General features: G+C 44.3%; 1 long non-coding RNA gene across 1 annotated transcript; it reads right to left on the reverse strand.

The window, feature by feature from the left end:
- Positions 1-11,405: 11,405 nt before the first annotated feature.
- On the reverse strand, positions 11,406-16,131 carry LOC132508296 (uncharacterized). The gene is made up of 3 exons (XR_009536512.1): positions 15,615-16,131; positions 11,842-12,005; positions 11,406-11,565 (listed from the first exon to the last, which is right to left on the reverse strand). It is a non-coding gene; the product is annotated as an uncharacterized LOC132508296 (long non-coding RNA).
- Positions 16,132-22,391: the final 6,260 nt, after the last annotated feature.

Here is a 22,391-nt window from a genome sequence, read left to right on the forward strand (position 1 = left end):
TGATCGATGACTCCCCAAACTATGTCCTCAGCCCTGCACAGCTCCCTGAGTTTCAGACTCACCTACCCACCAGCACCTTGACAGCCCCGCCGGGAACGTCTCAGCCTCCTCTAGACCATGATGTATCGGAACAGAACGCTCTGTTCTCCGCCCCACCCGACCTGCTGCGGCCCCAGTCTTGCTGGCCCCGTAAATCACATCACCATCTGCCCAGCTGCTGAGCGAGGAGCCCTGCTCGCTGCTCTCTTCCTGTCACCTATCCCCACTCCAGCCCGCCAGCACGTGCTGCCAGCGCCGCCTCCCAGTGCATCCCCAACCCTCCCACTGCTCTCCGCTCCCCATCGCTGTCGCCCGGTCCAGGCCGCCGCTACCCTGGCCTCCGAACCATCTCCCTGCTTCCACCTCTGCCCCCACATCATTCTTCCACGGCAAACCCAGCCAGACCGATATTTCACGAGTGCGGATGAGACCATGTTCCTCTCCTGCCTCACCCCACCAGTAACTTTCCTTTATCCCGACCATCACATCAGCTAGGCCTGTCTCACCCCCCAAGTCCCAGTCTTAATCCTTGCGGTGCCCTCTTTCTGGAATGTTCTCTCTAGACCAAAAGTTTCCAAAACATGTCCCCAGCCGGCAGCAATCGCCCCTCCTGGGAACTTGTCAGCAACGCAGCATGTGCTGGGGTCCCACCCCAGACCTACTGAGTCAGAAACCCAGCAACCTTGAGCCACAGCCCCAGGTGAGACAGCTGCTCCAGGCCAACACGGGGGGCCTGGTCCTCCGGTTCATTCAGATGCCCCCCCTCGGAGAGTCACATCACCTCTCCCTCCCTCCCTCCCTCTCATACTGTTTCATTTCATTCAGAGCACTGGCGTTACTGTGGAACTGTTCTAACTGTTTTACATGTTCGTGTCTGGCCCCCATCTCCCCACCTCCCACCTAGAACACAGGCACACAGGGACTCTGTTCACGGTTGTGCCCTGCGTACCTAGAGGGACTCGGTAACTCCACAAGCACAGATGGAATGCGTGCAATCCAGGGGGAGGGCCCTAAGCCACAAGATGTGCACGGCCACACTCTCCTCCCTGAGACAGCCGGCCCCAGAATGACCTGGAGGGTAAGACACGGGGCTCCAGGTCCACCCCAGAGCTCCTGAGCAGTAGGCCCGGGGTTGCTTCCCTGACAGCCCCCAAGTGAGGCCGACCCTGCTGACCCGGGACCAGGTTGAACATCACAGCTCTTTCTGAAACCACCACAGAGGTGCTGACCCCCAGGGATTCCTCCTTACCTCACGGCACACGTCTGCTTCCCAGATCTCACAGTCCCCCGGCCCCGTCCTGACCGGGCCAGACAGGCAGCCTGGGGCAGGACGCGCAGGAAACTCAGGAGGGGCTGCAGCGTGCTGAGGGTGACCCACCCGGCATGGCTGGTCCCTGAGGCAGAAGGAGTGGACATCACCTGGGGAAAGAGGAATTCTACTGAAGAACTGAGCTGGGGTTCGGCTGAAAGGAACCTTCCGATCCAGTTCAGAGGTTTGGTTGGTAAGGAAAGGGGAGGCTTGGGAAAACTGTAAGCATCAGATCTGGGTTTTGAAAGATCATTTCAAGGAATAATATGGGCCACGGAATGCAAGGAGGAGAAAGCAAATGCAAACTTTTAGAGCAGTCTCTGTATAGGAAATATTCAAACATAGGACATCTGTTTGGGAAGTCTGGGTTTTATTCACCAAATTTGTTTAAAGCTATGTGAGCATGCACTGCATTTTAATCTGATGAAACAAAGGATGTAGATCAACTCAATACTGGTTTCCTTTCTGCTGGAAAATGTCCTTAAGAACCCAGTGATGTCTGTCGGAGCCCAGGGGCAGGTCCCAGATGTGCAAGCACATCTCCTGAAATGGGCTCATCTCAAAAGATTGGCTTTGTTTATTTAAGGCTTTCAGCACCAGCAAGTATTCACCGAAAGAGGCCACAGGAATCAGGAGAGGCAAACTCCCAGGGATCGGGATTTTGACTCTTTGCAAAATGTAGAAAATTCATTGTAAGGTGGAATGAAAATCATACAACAAATGTTATCCAAACAAAGGCCTGAACGATGCAAAAATACAGGGAGAAAAAGGGTAATGGAGGAAGAGGTAAAGGGTAAAGGAGAGGCGGAAAGAGTGATTGTGTGTCTTCTTAAAAACACAGACACTTTCATTATAAATAAAACCATAAATAGGTGTATGCAATTTTTAATTCTTTGTATTAATTCTGGCAGTTCTGCAAGTTCTTCTTGTTTCACTGACATGGTTAGAAGTCTTCACACACTGCATCCCATTGCTTTCGTCCTAGGTGAGCCCAGGACCCGCGGGAGAGGATAGCCCAGGTCTTGGGCTGAGCGCGGGCCCCATCGGTGGGCACTGGAGCTTCACCCGGTGTGGAGAGAGAGATCCAGCTTGCAGCACCGCTGGGCGTTTTCATGGGATCACATACTCACACATCACTTTTCATGATGGCATAGCACTTAACAAGTCCCATGTTATTTGCTGGCCTAGAACGGTGAGCTTTCTTAGGGCAGGGATCGGAGCCTTGATTTCTGTATCCCCAGGTACAGTACACAGTAGGCACCCAACAAATACTTGATGAACAGGTAAAGGAATTTTTCTGACAGTGTCTCAGATACATCATTGCAAACCTAACTTAAAAATCATTGTTCAGGGACTTCCCTGGCGGTCCAGTGGTTAAGACTCTGCGCTTCCACTGCAAGAGGAATCCTGGTCGGGGAAATAAGATCACCCATACCGCGAGGCATCGCCAAAAGATTTTTAAAGTAAAAAAATTTATTTTTTTAATTCATAAATAAAATGAAATTTTAAAAAATCATTGTTCAGACCTGTCAGGGGCTACTCAGGGATTCCACAGGAATCAGGTTTCACTGTATCGATCAATCTGTTTTATATATTTATAAATGTTTTATTAAAAGGTCCAGGTTTATATGTGACAAATATGCAGGCAGAAAATAAAGTATAGCTTTTTAAAAGATATTATTCCGTTCTATCTTGACACTAAACAAAAAGGCTTTTAAAATGAACATTCTTATTATCTTGAAGTTCCTTTGAACATTTTTTTAGTGACAGTCTCATTTATGTGTCAACTGATTCAACCTCTTCCTGACATTGTCATTAAAACCAATTTCAATTCTCCCTTTCTTTCTCTACAGACAGAATATATACTTAAAAACTTAAATAGATATCATCATTAAGGCAGGTTTATTTTGAATCTATAAGATATGACCAATCTACCTCTCTCCAATATCACAGTAAGTACAGATCATATGTTATGTTTTCTAACCATACACTGAAGAGATACATAAATGGAAAACACCATTTATATAACAGGTCTGCCTTTATCAATTCATTGCCATTCCTTGTTATTCATTAGAAACCTAGGTTTTCATGAAACTTAAAACAGAAATTCCAAAGGTTAGCTCTTCTCTTCCCACTCAGATAGACAGAAAGGATACCTCTAGACTAGAGACAAACTTTAAAGCCCTTTCTAATAAGCCAGACACTGTATAACAAAAACCTAACCCTTAGAGGCTCAATATCAAGGTGATATTGATGAAAGAGCATAGACAAAGCACTACACAAATGTAAATCCCAGGAAAACCTAATTCTCCTGGGCTGTTCCCTGGAGTGTTTTTCTTGCTGGTTTACGTGGCTGCCTTCCTGTCCTAAATGTTACCTGCAGAGGGTTCTGCCCTGACCCCCAGTCCAAGCTGGACGCCCCCTTATTTGATCCTCTGCACTGTTCGGGTCACTCTCAGAGATTTTACTTGTTCATCAGTTACTAGCTGGTGAGCTAGCTTCCCCACTGGAATGTCAGCAGGATCCACTAGACTGCCAGTTCCTGAAAGAACACTTGCAGCTCTGAAGCCTTCCCATAAATATTTGCTGAATGACTGAATATACCCACCAAACAGCTGATGCTGAAGAGGTTTTTATCTCAAGACTCCCTGGGCTTATTGATTATTCAATAAATATTTACTGAGTGTCTAATCTCCAAGAACCATTCTAGGCTCTAAAAATATGTTAGTAAACAGAATAGAAAATCAGGGCTTCCCTGGTGGCGCAGTGGTTGGGAGTCCGCCTGCCGATGCAGGTCCGGGAAGATCCCACATGCCGCGGAGCGGCTGGGCCCGTGAGCCATGGCCGCTGAGCCTGCATGTCCGGAGCCTGTGCTCCACAACGGGAGAGGCCACAACAGTGAGAGGCTCGCATACCACCAAAAAAAAAAAAAAAAAGAATAGAAAAGCAAAATCTCTTCTCTCATGGACCTTGTATTTTGGTGCAGAGAGACAGACAATAAATGAACACAGTAAGTAAATCAAGTATGTAGAACGTAAGTGCTCGGGAAGAAGAGGAGCAGAGTGAGGGCGGTCGGGTGCCGAGATGGGGAGCGAGTGTCCCGGTCAGATGTTACAGGCTTAGTTCATGTCTTGCTTTCAACTTACCAAAGAATCTTTAAACGTATCTCATTTGAATCTCGCCGTAACTCTGTATGCATCTTCACAAAGTTTCGAAGAACAGTACTGAGTGTCAGGAGCCTTCCAGCGTGGGCTTCCTTTTGCCTTTAACCACTTGTATAAATTCGGTGGAAAAACCCTTCTGGGCCTCAGTTTCTTCATTTGTAAAAGGAAGGGGTTAAACAAGATTCTAAAATCCTTTCAGGCCTGGAAATATTTTAATGACAATGTGGAACTTTACAGAAAGTTAAGGAACACCTGTCTTTTGGCCTGGAGAAAAGGCTTCCCTCGAGACCCCACCTCATGTGACTTGGACGGATTCACGGACACAGCCCTTGTTTCCCTACGGCAACACCAGACCCTGCACATCCCCATCTCCGCCTCGTAAATGATTAGCTGAATGTTTGTCCTCCCTGATCAATCGGAACCGAAAACTTGTTATCCACAGTTTGGTTCAGACCCTCTCCCCTGAACTCTGGCTTATCCTCAGCTGGAGCAGCAGGCAGACCCCATGAGAATTGGCTGGGCTCCGGAGAAGCCCTTCTCTGATCTCCCAGCCAACCAGGCCACCCTTCATCCCACTTTTCCCACCACTGGCTCTTTCTAGCCTTGTTTACTTCTCCTTAGGAAAGAAAAATCCTTTCTGCCTAAACCTTGAGACGCCTGCAAACTCATGCTCAGAGCATTCTTGATACTGCAACAGGCCCCTCCCCCTACTGCAACAGGCCCCTCCCTTACTGCAACAGGCCCCTCCCCCTACTGCAAAAGCCCCCTCCCCCTACTGCAACAGCCCCCCTACTGCAACAGGCCCCACCCTCTACTGCAACAGGCCCCTCCCCTACTGCAGCAGCCCCTTCCCATACTGCAACAAGCCCCTCCCCTACTGCAACAGGCCCCTCCCCCTACTGCAACAGACCCCTCCCCCTACTGCAACAGGCCCCTCCCTTACTGCAACAGGCCCCTCCCCCTACTGCAACAGACCCCTCCCCCTACTGCAACAGGCCCCTCCCTTACTGCAACAGGCCCCTCCCCTACTGCAAAAGCCCTCTCCCCCTACAGCAACAAGCCCCTCCCCTACTGCAACAGGCCCCTCCCCTTACTGCAACAGCCCCCCTACTGCAACAGGCTCCACCCTCTACTGCAGCAGCCCCCTCCCCCTACTGCAACAGCCCCCCTCCCCCTACTGCAACAGGCCCCCTCCCCCCACCCCAAGTAAATGGGAACTAGTGTCCCATCTGCTACCAACATCAAAGGGGTTGTTCCCACTGCAAGACACAGAGCACTGCACCCTAAAGTCCTCCTCACCAGATTCACTCTCTAAATCTCACCTTCCAGGTCTCTCATCACCCCCACAAACATTCATTCCTCTGCCTACTGCTTTCTTATGAAAATCGATACCTGCCCTTCATAAAGTCAGTCCCATGTTCCGCCTGAGCTTCTCCATGTGCATCTCCACTCCTTACCCCATCAACTGAACTGAGACTCAGTTCTGGAAAGGGTCCTGGGAGCCAAACAACAAAACCCTGAAGCTTCCAAGAAGGTAGAGACGGAGGGGAGTGGTGAGCACCGGGTTATGTGCAGGTGCAGCTGGTACAAGTTCAACTACACACCTGGGTGTAGGGGCATCGAAACGGTGCCAGAGAAGGGCTGCCTGCTCGCCCAACAAATATAGACACCCCCCCCCAGACCTTCTCACAGCCTAAGCCCCCCCACTGTGGTTCTACTGTTTGAAGACACGTCGTTCGGTCAGCATCCTCTATAAACGTGAGACAGTTCCATCAGATGCTCACTGAAGAAAGAAAAACCCACAGGGTTGGACCCCCTGAGAGACAGATAGCATCAGTCCCCTACATGGCCCTTCCTCAGGGACTTTCAAGGGCAATTTTGTCGTCATGAGACTTTGGCTAACTTTATGTTCAGATTTTAGAAACTAACCCCGAAGGGAGAAGATAATGACATCTATGTAAATAAACTGAAGTTTCTGTGTGTCTATCACTACAAGACACAAAAACAGCCAGATGGGCTTTGGGGATTTGCGGGTATTTTTCAACTAAATTTGGAGAGTTCCGAATTGGGGCAGAGGCATCTCAGAGAGGTCATTACCCCCCAGAGCAGCAGAAGTCAGAACTATTAGGGGAAACATGGCATATGGGCTGAAAAGCTACAGCCAAGATACGCCGCAGTGGCTTTCAATACAAAGCTCAAAGTCAAAGGTCTCAGGAGCTGGTGATCTGAGCCGCGGGTGTTAGTTTGCTCTCCGTAGTGATCACACAGCGACGTGCTCCACTGCCTTGGAGCGGAGGCATCTGTCTGTGTGCAAACGGCACATGATCTCCCAGCAACCCGGCCAGGAGAGCTGGCATGGCAGCATCACACCAGGATCACGTGGGTATTGCTGAAGCCCTGAAAATGAGCATTTGCACTGAATTTCACAGCTCATAAAGCATCATAAGCTCCATTAACTCCATGCAGGCAGAAATTTTTGTCTATTTTTTTCAATAGTATAATCCCCAGTGCCTAGAACAGAAATCAGCGTACGAGGAGATGCTCCATAAATGTGTTCAGTGAATTCTCACCACAGTCCTCTGACGCAGTGTCCCTATTAAGAACATGGAGTCTGGGATTTGATGCCACTTGTCTATGGTGATTGCAGCGGAGAGGGACAAGTGTGCAGGGATGTTAGTGTGTCACTTGGGTCGTGTGAAATTCAAGCTACCTTGGACACCTCCAGCTGGAGATGCCAACCTCCCTTGTATCCGGAAGGGGTTTTTCTCTCCCATCAATTCCTAAAATACTTTTTATACCATTTTCCCACCTCAGGCAATTAACACATACTGCCTGGTTTTATGATGATCTCTGTGTGGGTCTTATTCTAACTACTTTGTAAACTAGGCAATAGGATTAATAGTGTGAAATTCTTCTTGTTACCCTTATAGGACCTACCTAATATAAAGGCTATCACAGGTGTCAGGTGCTGAATCCGGGCAACTTACCCAAGATTCCTCTAGCAATGTGCCCACAAACCCATGTCTTTTTCTTCCTGGATACACAGCACATATACTTCCTAAACTCCTTTGAAGTTAGATGTGACAATGTGACTGAGCTCTGGATAGAATATGGGCAAGAGACACTCAAGTCCCCCAGGCTGGCCCATAAAAGTCCTGCTTAGTCCTCTACACTCTCCCTTATCTTCCCCTGCCAGATTCAGGGAATTCAGGGTGAACTTCAAGGCCTGAAAGGATGGCAGAGCCTGAAAGAGCACAGCCTCACCATGTACATACCTGACCCTCCCTGGACTACGGTGTGAACAAAAAATAAATCTTGCATTGTTGAGCCAGTGAGATTTGGGGACTGTTTGTTACAGCAGCTAGCATCTCCTGCCTCATACAGTTACCAGACTCGTCAGTACCAGATCTGGGTGCTTATTTTGTGATTCCTGGGCCAGTGCCCTTTCCTATCAGTTATCATGACAGCTTTGAACCTTTTTATTGGAGTATAGTTGAGTTACAATGCTGTGTTAACTTCTGCTGTATAGCAAAGTGACTCAGTTATATATATATAGTTATATATATATATATAGTTATATATATATAGTTATATATATATATGAACACAAATATATACACATATATATGTGTGTATATATATATATACACATATGTGTGTATATATATTCTTTTTTGTATATTCTTTTCCATTATGGTTTATCCCAGTACACTGAATATAGTTCCCTATGCTATACAGTAGGACCTTGTTGTTTACCCATCCTATATGTAATAGTTTGCATCTGCTAATCCCAAACTCCCAGTCCATCCCTCTCCCTCCTGTCCTCTATGTCTGTGAGTCTGTTTCTGTTTTGTAAATAGGTTCATTTGTGTCATTTTTTAGATTCCACATATATGTGATAGCATATGGTATTTGTATTTCTCTGACTGACTTACTTCACTTAGTATGATAATCTCTAGGTCCATCCATGTTGCTACAAATGGCGTTATTTCATTCTCTTTTATGGCTGAGTAATATTCCATGGTACCACATCTTCTTTATCCATTCATCTATGACCGCTTCGAATTTAAATGAAGACACCATTGATAGCATATGTGATTGGAGCAGGAAGGACTTAAGTTAGGGGCTGGACTCCTCAGGTACACACGCAGGTCTTCTTCTAACAGCCTTTTGAATCACACTGGATGATAACCCCCTTGACATGGGATTCTTCCATCTTTCTCCTGTGTCCCAGCTCTAGCAAGATCCACGAGAGCAGGGGCTTTGTTTCCTCATCTCCAGCATGTAGACCAGTGCCTAACAGGTACACAGTAAATGTATTTGGGGGGGTCCCTGGTGGTCCAGCAGTTAGGATTTGGCACTTTCATTGCCATGGCCCGGGTTCAATCCCTGGCTGGGGAACTAGATAGATAGATATATATTTTTTTGAGTGAATAAATTTATAGATGAATGAAATTGCTCATTAGCCTTCAGCACTCTGGCTCCGTGTTGAAATGGCCTGATTCTAACAATTTCTGCCCTTTTGGTTTCACTCCATGATGTTGTTATTCCAGAACAAATGAAACAACGATGTCACAGTCTATGGCTCTGCTAGACAACTGGAGTCCACCACCCCGTTTCAACACATTTCCGAGCTTTGAAACTGTCGTCGCCAAAAGATGCTGACAATTCCGGGAGAGGGAAAACAGAAATGAACAGGTCCTCGTGATGTACAGCATGTGAGACTGTCTGTGAAGCTCTACACGCTGTAAACTGAACTCATCTTGACAAAGCCATAAAGAGGACTGTTGCCCAAAACCCCCAACGCCGATGCACGGTCAAGACAGGAATACATACTCCGCACTAGGCGGATGTTCCCACCACTTGGGGACTGCTGTTTTCTCTGCCCACACCCAGGAGGACTTCTCCTGAATGACAAATGATTCTCTATCACAGGATGTTAAAATAAAATTCTCATGTGGTGTTCTGAGACAGATACCAGAAATTAAAGTATCAAATAGTTTGAGGGGAAGCAGCAGTTCCACAAAGCTCGTTGTTCTTTTGTTCCTGTTTTAGCAGCGCTTTGAGTCTAGACGTTTCATGATAAGCTATTGAATATTGTCCAGATCCCCAAGTCCTTACATGAACATTGGTGTCTCTCAGGAGGGCCTGTCTGTGCTCTGGGAACTCCCCGGGAAGGGACTGAATACACACAGCATGTTCCTAGTTCTGTCAAGACCTCAGTGTTAAACAAATGTGGTCCTGATGTCCTTATCTGTCAGACCCCAGATGTTGGAAGAGGCAGAGAAGAGGGTGGTCAGGAGAAAGAAACATTCTCCCCCAGGTGTGTGAAGTGCTCCAAAGTCCCTCACAAATTCTGCTGATACCTGACAGTATCACTAGGGTCTAGCAAACACTCACATCTTAGGCTCAACAATTCTTCACCCAGGATCCTAGACTTACATAAGCATACAAGTGTGGACAATGTTCTTCAAGTATTAAGACAGAAGAAGATGGAGACAACCTAAACATCAGTTGTCATGGAAATGGCTAAATAAATGATGGTGTGCCCACATTAGGCCATCTCACGCAGCCATGAATATCTACAATATTGAGATTTTATTTTAATCATGTTGAATATCTTGTGGGAGAAAAATTCTGGTGTAGGTATATGTGTCTGGAGAGACACAGATGAGTTCACTGTGACTTCCTGCAGGGAGTGAAAGGTTGGAAATGAAATTAAAATAGAAAACTTTTATCCCTTACTCTAATTACACTATATTGTCTGAGTTTTTTACATAAGCATGTATCATTTATCATTAAATTAAAATAAAAATGTAAAACTATGTAGCTGGTAGAAGTTAAAAATCCGTAAGTGTAGATAGATGATAGATAGATAGATAGATAATAGATGATAGATAGATAGATAGATAGATTACTTTATATTCATTCCTAAGACAAACCTACTGAAAGTTGGCAGTTCAGGATTTGACTGTCATGACAAGGACACAAAGAAAATTGTTCTCTTAAGATTAAAAGGAAAAAGCTACTGGTTCCAACTCATCTGGGGTAAAATGACTTCATATACCCTGGTGGAAGCCTTCTCCAATGTCAAATTCACCCATAGTTTCTCTCCCCTCTCTTCTGTGCTCATTGGTTAACAACGTACAAGCCATATGATGCCTTCTATCAGCAGAAAAATTTTGCCAACCCTGGATGTCAAGAACTGCCTCAAACAAAGTTTCAGCCTCAACTAACTTCGCCCTGCCCTCAAAGCCTGAGGCTGGGAGCTCCGAGGTTTCCAGACATACTGACGAATACTAAAGGGGATAAATAGTCTCTAGTCACAAAACTCTGCCCTTTGTTCAAAACTGAGTGTGAACTGGGAAACTTAAGGTTGGAACCTCGGGCTAAACCTTTCATCACAACAGCAGAACTTTGCTCTCATCTTGTCTGGTCTCCCTCTCAGAGACTCAATTCCCACCCGCTCTCCACAGACCAGGAAGACAGCTCCTGGTCTCACCTGGACTCTTCTCTTTTTAGAAATGAAAGCAGAACAGAATCTTGACAAAGCTATAGATAATACATAAAGATACATAAAGATATAAAGTGAAAAGCACCTGCAAAATTCCCCACACGTACAAATAAGCACTGTTATCTTTTGATATATTGATATATCCTGTTGCATATTTCCTATGTGCGTATATACACATGTGGGTATGTAAATATAATATACGTAAATAAAAGACTTTTTAAAATTATTGTGCTATTTGCTAGCCTGTCTTCTTTTAAATAAAGCTGTATCCCAGACATCTTTCATCTTTATTGGTCCGTAAATATAAATTTACACCATCACTTTTAACAGTCACATAGCATTTCCTTGTATAGATCAATTATTATTTATTTAACCAATCCTCTATTGATTTACATTTAGGATGTTTCCTATTTGTCTCTGTGATCTGTTGATTCTAAAATCCGACCAAACACTGTCACCATCTGTGTAGTCTCAGATTAGAATAAAGGGCATCACCTCACCATCACCTCCTCTGTGCCCTTTGGACCATGGTGGGTTTGCTGGAGAGAGAATTAGAAAGTGACCAAGTTGATGAGACTTTAGAAATTCCAACTTATTACAAGAAGACTTGAATGAAGAAATGCAGGACTTAGCAAAATAGAGCACAAGTTTAAATGCAATAGGGTTTGCAAATTTATCGTTATAACACCACTATATTCTAAAGTACAATTTATAAAAGGACTAAACTTGGCTATCACTTCAAATACTGGGATGCATCCATCTATGTCATTTTCCTTCTTTTCCTCTCAGAAACGATGTTTCGGGTCTTCACTTACCTGAAAGTGTTGCTGTTTCTTGAAGGGTCACTGGTGTCACCTCATCACTCCTTGTCGTTCTCAAGTAAAAATATTTCTGATGGATCCACGAGTGTTATCAGTCTTCACATCTGTTCCATAGCATTGGTGAGCAGCATACACGCTACTGAAATGTCACCCGCTACCTATTCAATTAAAACCATAAGCAACTTAGCAGAATTATCTTAGTATTTCCTTTAGCTTACAATTCCTTTCGGAGGTTGGAAGTCGTGTTGGTTTCTCAGGGCTGCCATAACTAAGTACCTCAGGCTGGGTGGTTTAAACAGCAGATATTTATTTCCTCACAAGTCTGAAGGCTTGAAACCAGAGGTGAAGAGCGGACAGGCTTGGCTTCTTCCGAGGCCTCTCCCTTGGGCTTGAACACGGCCATCTTCTCCCTGGGTGCCCGTGCGGTTTTCCCTCTGTGTGTATCTCTGTGCCCTAGTTCCTCCCCTTATAAGGACACCAGTCCTAATGGACTAGGGTCCACCCTCATGACCTCATTTTAACTTAACTACCTCTTTAAAGATCCTAGCTTCGAATACAGCCACATTCTGAGGTACTGGGGATTAGGGGTTCAACATGGATTTGGGGGATGGGGGACACAATTCAGCCATCGTAACAGATGAGATATAGTTCATGAGCAATGGGATTAAAACTCAAAAGATGAGGGTCTGGTCCCAGCTCAGACACGTACTATGATGTCACCCTGGACGAGTCCCTTAGCCTCCCCGGGTTTTGGCTTCCTTGGCGGGTGGTGACAAAGCCCCTCACCAGTGGAGGGAGCCAGGCTGTCCTGAGGCCCCCATTACCTGCCCCAGAGGAGCGACTAGGGCACAGACCCCTTCACAAGACACGTTCTAGGGCTTGCCCACCTGGTCACCTTGAGAATCTGGCTGGGCAGCCCTCTCGGGAGCAGACCCTGTTGGCTGGGCTCAGAGAGCCTGGTGTATAGAAACCAGGAGAGGCCCTGGGACACGTAGAGGTCCGTCCCTGCTGGACACACTCGCCTTGTGAGTCAAAGTGGCCACGAGAAGGACCTGTAGGGTGTTAAAAGTCAGAACAGAGGAACATCACAGGAGCCTGCTGGAATGGTCCTCAGCTCTGACTGCTTCATGCACTCGTACTCATTACATGGCCATGCCAAGGACATAGAGATTAAGTCCTCTAGTTAGAAAATCGCCAATGAACAGCACACGGTGAGCAAATTCTGTATCTGCCCACCTTTCCTATCCCAGGAAATTTAAGTCAATTAAAATAAAATAAAATTTAAAAGTCAGTTCCTCAGTCACAACTCGCCCCATTTCAAGTGCTCAGTGACAACATGTGGCCAGTGGCTACCACACTGGACAGTGTACATGTGGAACATTTCCATCAGTGCAGAAAATTCGACTGGGCAGAGCTGCTATAGCCTATACAAAAAGTTCAACTGTTAGTTTCTAATTTTTCTACTCCATGACTCTGAACATGAGCACTGAATACATATTTCCTCAAGAAACATCTCTGGCATTCATGTTTTAAGTTATTGCACATGTAATATTAACATTAACAATACTAATAGTCTGTACTATATTACTTAGACGTACTTCACATATGTAATTCATTTAATTATTACAAGGACTCTATAATGTTAGTACTATTACTGTCCCAATTTTACAGATAAGTGAATTGATGCACAGAGAGGTTACTCTCCACCAAAGGTCACACAGCTATTAAGAGACACAGTTGGTTTGAAACTCAGGATGTTTCTGAGGCTCTTACTGTGCAAGATGACATAAGTTGACCAACAGCTGGTCAACCTCGCCATGCCTCAGTTTGTTAACTGTCACCTTCAGAGTCCTTCACTACCTCCTAAAAATATATATTAACTGAAGCTGGAAATGCCTCAGAACTTGGTTAGGCTCTGAATCATAGTCGAGGGCTTATACGAGGAGCCACACGGCTCTAATTAGATTGTGATTGCATTGGACTACATAGCTTCACGAAATTTACCACCTACACTTCGAGTCATCATAAACAGTTACAAGATATGGTAGACCCTCAAGACTCAGGGATTCCGGATGTGCAAATTCATCTTCTTGCTAACATTTATTTGTCTCTCCAACATCAGTGCTCCCAGAGCCTTCACGGTGGTTGGCAGACCCGCCCAGAGAGGTGAAAAATGTGTCACCGCAAGTACAGGTACCCAGCTGAGGATGAGCGAGGTGACACTGCCTTCCTATTTCAGCTCTCACACTGTAAAAAGTGTCCTTTCCACACTCTGTCTGGTACCATATTTTCAAATTTTTGTGTTTCTTGTTGGTGATTTCACTGTTTCAAATGGTCCCCCAAGTGTCCTGCTAAAGTGCTGTCTCATGTTACTAAGTGCAGGACAGCTGTGACAGCTTTAACAATATATAACGAGATATCTTTAAACTGTTGCCTACTGAGTATGAAACATCCAGGTGGCCTTGCTGGCCTCTGTCCAGAAGTGACTTCTTTCTCTCAGTAACATTTTATACACATACCCTTCTGGTAGTTACCAAAAACTATCATATATACTTAATGTATATGTGTGATCTCCTTATTATTGGTAGATTGCAAACTTGATGACAGGAGGTACGGTGTGTAATTTATTTTTATAAGCTCTTATAGCGCCCATCTAGCACAAAGCCTTGTGTGTAGTTGGTGCTTAATTCATGTAATGCATTAAAGAATGGGTGGATGGATGGACGGACGAACAGACGGCTTCCAGCAGTCTCAGAGATGTGAGGTAAAAGACAGAAACATGAAAAATGGATCCCAAGTAATAGAATTCTGATTTGAAATTTGCTCCCGGGAAACATGAGTCCTGCTTTGTTTTATGTTTGCTTAAATGTATAAGCTGACGGTCTTTCAGAGAATTTATCAAACACGCAAAGAAGAAAAAGAGTCAAATTATGAAGCAACATGGATTAATGTAGCTGCTCGGAAACATTTCTACTTATGGAACACATTAGAGGTGATGTGACATAATTAGCAGTGTTAATCGTACTAAAGGTGATTTCTATGGTAACTCAGCACATCAATTCTGTGTACATTATTAATTCAGGAGATAATTTTTCAGGCTACAAACTCATAGCTTGTAAAAATTAAAATATCCATTAAGTAACTCCATTACCTCTGCTATGTAATCACTGGGTCTCCTGAAGGATTGATGTTCACTCTTATTAGTGATTCTCGCTTGTCTTCACCCTCCTAGCAGGACAAGCCCCTCTCCAGTAGGACTATACGCTTAATAGTAATTATCATTGCAGATATCATGTTTGATCTGACTGGTCTGTAGGAAATGAGCTGCTCATCTTTGGGGATCAATTGTCATTTAATACATCAGAAAAGCAATTAGCTAAGTAGTAACCTAATATTCTGTGACTACCCATCCACCTCTAAAAGGTAGCTAGTTTATTCCCAGTTGACTCATGAAACAAGCCCTAAGGTTATTGCTAAGTATTATTTACAGAGAGAAATCCTTACCTTCCCCAGCGATTAAATACAACTTGCCGTTCTTTAGTGTCAAAGATAATATTTCAAATTAAAGTAGTCCCCCCAAATGCCCTTATCTCCTGCCCCACACAGCACTTTCAGAACATCTGGGCTTGGCTTTTTACGTCTTTGATCTTCCTAGCTTCTCTGAGCCTCTACTCTTATCAATAAAATAATCTTACCAGGATACTGCGCATTTATGAGATAATATTGATATGTCTAAAGGCCACACATAGCTTATCAATAAACGTTACCTGGGCTAACGGATTGTGAGATTGAAACACGTTCCTGCACGGAAGCTATGCTGTTCTCCTGTCCAAGCTAGCCGATGGGATTTTTCAGTTTCCGATTTCTATGTGAAGCACAAACACAAAATCTTCTAGCATCCTCTGGTTCCACAAGGATCAACTCAGCCTCTTCATTTGGTATTGACAGTCTCCTTTCACTGCCAAGGTCACACATAAAACAGCAAGTCAGCTAAAGGGTGAGAAAACTAAGGGTGGTGCACAAAGAAAGGGCCGAGGAAAGGAACATGGAGCCTGCTCTGTTCAACCTCCTTGCAGGTTGTCACGTTCCCGATCTCTGCCTGAACCTATTCTATTTCGTTATTCTTTAATATCCAGTCCCGGGACTCTGGTCTTGCCGCGTTTTATAATAAACCGTGCTGCATTTATCTTGATCCATTCTGAAAATACTGATCAAGCAGCTGCTTTGGGCCAGGCTCGGGGCGGATATGGGTCCTGCCCTCCAGAAGCTATACCAGTTGGAGGGAAGAGCATCGTGGTACACAGATCAGCAAGAACACAGTACAGACCTGTTGCTTCTAGCCAAGGGCTCACTCCACCCACAGCCTGAATGAAGCCTGGTACAGCCAAACATTTGCCAGCTTCATAATTAATCCTGCCTGCCTCCACCCAGCTCTTCCTCGCTGGCCTCTGTCCTCCTCGACACCCTCCTGTTTCCTCCCGGAACCTCCTGCATCATCTTGTCAGGGGCCCCCTCAGCTGTATCACTGGCTCTGGAGCACACGGCCTGCTTGTGTGTTCAGTGCCTGGGCTTGGGTCAGCGTTCAGAACCCTCCTCTTGACCTTCCCCAGAGCTCCTTGCCCCCATGACCCCTTCCCCTGGTTGGAGGTTCTCAACGACGCTCCACAAACACTTGGTGGTCCCAGAGCCCTTTGAGGTGTGCGCAAGGTCAAGATGTTTCATGATGACATTTAGACCTTTCCCGCCGCAGGGACGTTCGCAGTGATGGGGCAAAGCGATGGTGGGTAAAATTGCCAGTGCTTAGCATGGATCAAGGCAGCAACACCAAACTCTGCCAGACGTCACTGAATTCATCACCGCCGCTTTCTTTTAAAAAAAAAGCCAGAGCTACCTAAGGAGCTGGCTACGAAGACGGCCTCCTGGAGCAATGCCACTTCATTTCTGCAGGGCCATCTGGCTAGGTCTGGACTGGGATGTGAGTAAGAAATAAACTCCTAGATTATTGAAACCACTTTTTCATTTGTCTTTTGTTACAATATGGCTTGTACCAAAATTAATGCATAGTTGAGGACAAGTTCTTAATAGCTACATTTGTTTCTACTGTATTCAGAGGTTTGGATCTCAGAATTTCAAGGGCTAATTCAACATGAGGAAGCAAAATCAATGACTGTTAGGCCCTATCTCAAAGCGCTGGGAGGCTGTGATTCGCCATTATTCTTCCCCAAGTTGGGAGTGTCAAGGCTCTGGGCCCACTAACTCCACCATCAATAGACACTTTTCCAAGAGATACCTCTGCACTTCTCTGCAGCATCTTCTTGCCAGACAGTTTGCCAAATGCTTCAGAGAATGTGAAATGTAAGAAATTATTAGGGGGCTTCCCTGGTGGCACAGTGGTTGAGAATCCACCTGCCAATGCAGGGGACACAGGTTCGAGCCCTGGTCTGGGAAGGCCCCACATGCCACGGAACAACTAAGCCCACGCGCCACAACTACTGATCCTGCACTCTAGAACCTGCGAGCCACAACTACTGAGCCTGCGTGCCACAACTACTGAAGCCCGCGCGCCTAGAGCCCGTGCTCCTCAACAAGAGAAACCACCACAATGAGAAGCCCGCGCACCGCAACGAAGAGTAGCCCCTGCTCGCCGCAACTAGAGAAAGCCCACACACAGCAATGAGGACTCAATGCAGCCAAAAATAAAATTTATTAAAAAAAGAAATTATTAGGAAATCCTTAGAGTGTATTACAGTGAAGGTATTCATAATTTTTTATCCATTTCTAAAACTCTAAATCTGGGGATTTAATTTAAGGGATTACTTAATTTTAAAAGTAGGAAAAGTGTTATACAGATACCTATATATTATTTTAATATTTTTAACAAGAAAAATTGCAAACAAATGTCCCATAATTGAAAGATGACCAAATAAATTATGGTATAGCCTCTCTCTGGTTTTTTAATTAATATGTCAAGAATTATAAGCATGAAGAATATAGAAACATGTAATAATAAGCCTAATACAAAGGTAAGTCAGGAAAATAGAATAAAAGTTTTACTTCTACTATGATTTTAAGTATGAAAAATAACATATCCATTAGGACAAGAAGCAGCAAAGAAACAGAAAACTAGGAGGATATGGGTTACAGGGCTGGGGCTGATACTCTGATGATGCTGTTTGCTCTTTTTTAAAAAAATATATATTTATTTATTTATTTTTGACTGCATTGGGTCTTTGTTGCTGCGCGTGGGCTTTCTCTAGTTGCGGCGAGTGGGAGCTACTCTTCGTTGTGGTGCGCGGGCTTCTCATTGTGGTGGTTTCTCTTGTTGCGGAGCACGGGCTCCAGGCGTGCCGGGCTTCAGTAGTTGTGTCACGCGGGCTCAGTAGTTGTGGCTCGCGGGCTCTAGAGCACAGGCTCTGTAGTTGTGGCGCATGTGCTTAGTTGCTCCATGGCATGTGGGATCTTCCCGGACCAGGGCTCGAACCCGTGTCCCCTGCATTGGCAGGAGGATTCTTCGCCACTGTGCCACCAGGGAAGCCCCTGTTTGCTCTTTTAAATTGTCCATGACTATTGCTTTGGTACTATTTGAGCAATAAATGGTTTTTCTTTTTAATTTTCTTCTTTTTTCCATTTCTCTTCTAAACTTATGGGGATAGAACATGCTTGCTGGTTAGTACAACACCTGTGGCACACAGCACCCTTCCCAATGTCCCCAGCCAGGTGACAATACACAGCCAGGTGGGAGCCCTTCCACAGCTTTGTCCATGTTTACACAAACAATGCACACCTAGAGTCACTTTAGGGAAGCTTTGTTTTTGATACTTGCTTTTATGAAAAAAGAAAAAGAGATGATGATGAATGGATTACCCTGCTATGTTTTTCATGCTTAATGGTACATTCTTGATATCTCTTTAAATCATTCTTTTCTTTTAATAGCTGTATAGTAATGTATTGACTATTTTCAAACAAAAATAAAATAAAAGGCATTGCCCTCCCATTACTCGTTTTGCTGCCTCAACCCCGCCACAGTATCTTGAGCAAATTCCCCGAAGTACCCGGTCTCTTGACCTGCTCGTGACCTTTGCAGTACTCACATCAGTAGCTCTGGTGCAGCTACAGGATCTGTGTAACCAAGCGGGAATGTTCAGCCCAGACACTGAGAGACTCAGGGCAGCTTTCCCCTCCCGAGACCCCGGAGAGACATCCAAGGATGTCTTCACCTGCTAATGAGTTGTCCGCTCTGTGCTGTGACAATTCTGCCACAGTGCAGCGTCCTCGCTACTGATTTCATCTCTAGAACACACTGCACAGATCTGGGGAGAATTTTCATGGCAACAGTAACTTATTTTTCTTATCTTCTTCCAATTTAAGATAGAGGTCTTTGATGATTTGTAGATGACCGTCCTTCCATCAAAATCAAATAATTCATAAAGTCAACTTCACAAACAGGTGATATAAGGTAATTTAGGGAAAACTACAAGATTCAATGTGTGCTTTTAACAGCTCAAACTTGGCTATCTCTGAAATTTTGCAATTGCTTGATGAAATGGTTCAAAAGATCGTCTCTCCAATATTTCACTTACTGAGTAGTTTGTCTTTCCCCATCACTTTGTCCATCACAATTTATCAGGTCTTCAAATGCACCTTCTCTGTACATACAGATACCCTCCTTAGGACACTCTCCTTTGCCAGTGAAATATCTGATTTGATTATAAAACACTTCTTTCTTCTTGCTATCTTGTATCCTTCTGAATTGATAGCATATGAGTTAATCGACTGGGTGGATGTGAAGATGAAAGCCCAGATAATTAGAGAGTAGATTAATCATTTGTCTTACAGTCAGTTCATGAACTCAAAGCCTTTTCGATAATGTATCATATGAAGTCATTCTCCTGAGACCAACATGAACAGAGAAAAAGCAAGAGAAGTAAGACAGAAATATACATACTCTGTCCGTTTCTAAAGCAGAAAAAAAGCTGAAAAAGTTTTGACTAAAGGCTTTAAACTGTCTGGGAACAAAAGACAATACTTTGTAGAGTCATTGATCCAGAAGAGAGTTGGCAGAGAATACAAAAGATTACAGTATAACACCCCATGGAGAACAGCCAGGTCCCTTTGATCCACAGAGAACTCCACGCAAGGAAGATCTAAGGTTGTTGAGGGGGTGGGCCTTCAGCTTGCTTCTAACAAACAGAGCATGGGAAAGGTGAAGGGATTTCACAGGTATATTCAAAATCACTGATCAGTTGAATAAGTTACCAAAAAGGGAGATTATCCTGCGTGGGCCTGACCTAATCAGGTGAGGAAGAGATTACAGAGGGGTTGGTAGGTTTGTTCACTATCTTGATTGTGCATCAAGGTGATGGTGTAACAGGTGTATACACGTGTTAAGGTATATCGCCTCGTAAAATCTAAAAATGTACAGTTTGTTTATGTCAAGTATACCTCAATAAGGCTGTTTTACAATCTCTACAGTGATACCCCGTCACACTCAGAATAAAATCCAATCTCTCTCACTTGGCCCATAAAGCACTGCACACTGTGGTCCTCAAAGCTCATCTCCCACCACTCTCCCCTTTGTTCACTCTTTTGTAACCACAAAAGTGTCTTCTTCCTATTATTCAATAGATCAAATTTATTCTCACTTTTTTTTTGCATCTCATTTTCTTCTGCCTGGAACACTCTTCCCCGACTCTGCCCCTTTCATTTTTCAAATCTTAGCTCAAATGTCCATTTCTCAGAGAAGCCTTCTCTTCATCCCACCTACAGTGGCCCCCTAAACCACCCATCACTGTTTAATCCTTTGCAACACTTGGTCCTACTTGTTCCAGTGTCTATAGCGTCACCTGTAGGAGTGCCTAGGGAAGGTCTACGCTGAGATGAGTCTGGAGGACGATTACATTGTGTTAGCAGTGGAGGTGGGAGGGAGTGAGGAGCCCATGAGCATAAGCAGAGAGAGGAACAAGGAAATCAGCCTGGAAAATATCTGGGACTAAAAGCATTACCTGCATTTGGGAAGCAATAACTGTCCAACGTGAATGTAAACTGATGTGACCACTATGGAACTCTAATTTGAAAAGTTACATGCACCCCAGTGTTCATAGCAGTGCTATTCACAATAGCCAAGACATGGAAGCAACCTAAGTGGAATATTACTCAGCCGTGAAAAAGGATGAAGATTTAGCCATTTGCAATGACATGGATGGACCTAGAGATTATCATACTAAGTGAAGCAAGTCAGACAGAGAAAGAAATACTACATGGTATCACTAATATGTGCAATCTAAAAAATAATACAAATAAACTTATTTACAAACCAGAAACAGACTCACAGACATAGAAACCAAACTTATGGTTACCAAAGGGGAAGGGGGGAGAGGGAATAAATTAGGAGTATGGGATTAACAGATACACACTACTATATATGAAATAGGTAAGTAAGGATTTACTGTATAGCAAAGGAAACCCTATTCGGTATCTTGTAACAGCCTGTAATGGAAAATAATATGGAAAATAATATATAGATAGATATAGATAAAGGAATAACTGAATCACTTTGCTGTATACCTGAAACTAACACAACATTGTAAATCAACTGTAGTTCAATAATAAATAAGTGAACATAAATGTCCAGCACGGAGTTACAGACATGAAGCAGCCACCAGGTCACGCAAAGTCTTGTGTACGATGCTTGAGAAACAAGACTTCACGCTAAAGAGGTTTTAAGTAGGGTGGTGACAAGCTAACTTTTGTTTTCAGTTATTTGCTCTGATGGCAGACAAAATAAGAAACCCTGGTACTGAAGATAGAGGAAAGTGGAGTATTTTGAGATGTATTTAAGAGATGAAGTAAACAGCACTCAGCGACTGATGACTGTTATATGAAAATGTCGAGTCTATTCCCCACGCCGTTAGTTGGCTTGTCTAGACAGAGGATGGGACCACCCATCTGAGAGCTAGAATACAAAAGGAGCTAGTTTAGGTGACTTGTGGACGTGTTGAACTTGAGGATTATCCTTCATGGCCAGGAAGGGATATCCAGCAGTCTGGACACATATCAGCTAGGCCTGGGGAAGCAGGCTGATCTGAAATCATTAAATTCCAAGCCATGAGAACAACTGCAATTATCCCAAGAGAGCTTGTGTGAGTAGGAGAGCTTTGAGCCAGGAATGGAACCACTGGGAACACCATGATCATCTCTAACATTTATTGCCACTTGCTGTGTGACTGTGCTCTGTAGGAGCTTTGACTATCTTAGCTCATTTAATCTCATATCATAAATCCGCTTTCCCATCTTTCTTACTGGAATCTTCTGCAACCAGTTCTTAAAAAGTACCTACATTTAAATGGACATCAAGCTTTTCTATTTAGTAAAGTAATTTATGATCAGACTTTCTCAGAATGTTTTTAAACTCTGCAATATTTTGCCCATCTTCTAGGATTAGAATCTGATGCAGTAATAAAGACATTTGCCTTATTATTCCAGCAAATGGAATACATTTGCTGGAATACATCCCAGCAAATGTATAGATATAATCAAAACTCACC

This window comes from Lagenorhynchus albirostris, chromosome 17 (genome assembly GCF_949774975.1).
Source record: "Lagenorhynchus albirostris chromosome 17, mLagAlb1.1, whole genome shotgun sequence".
Classification (NCBI taxonomy): Eukaryota; Metazoa; Chordata; class Mammalia; order Artiodactyla; family Delphinidae; genus Lagenorhynchus; species Lagenorhynchus albirostris.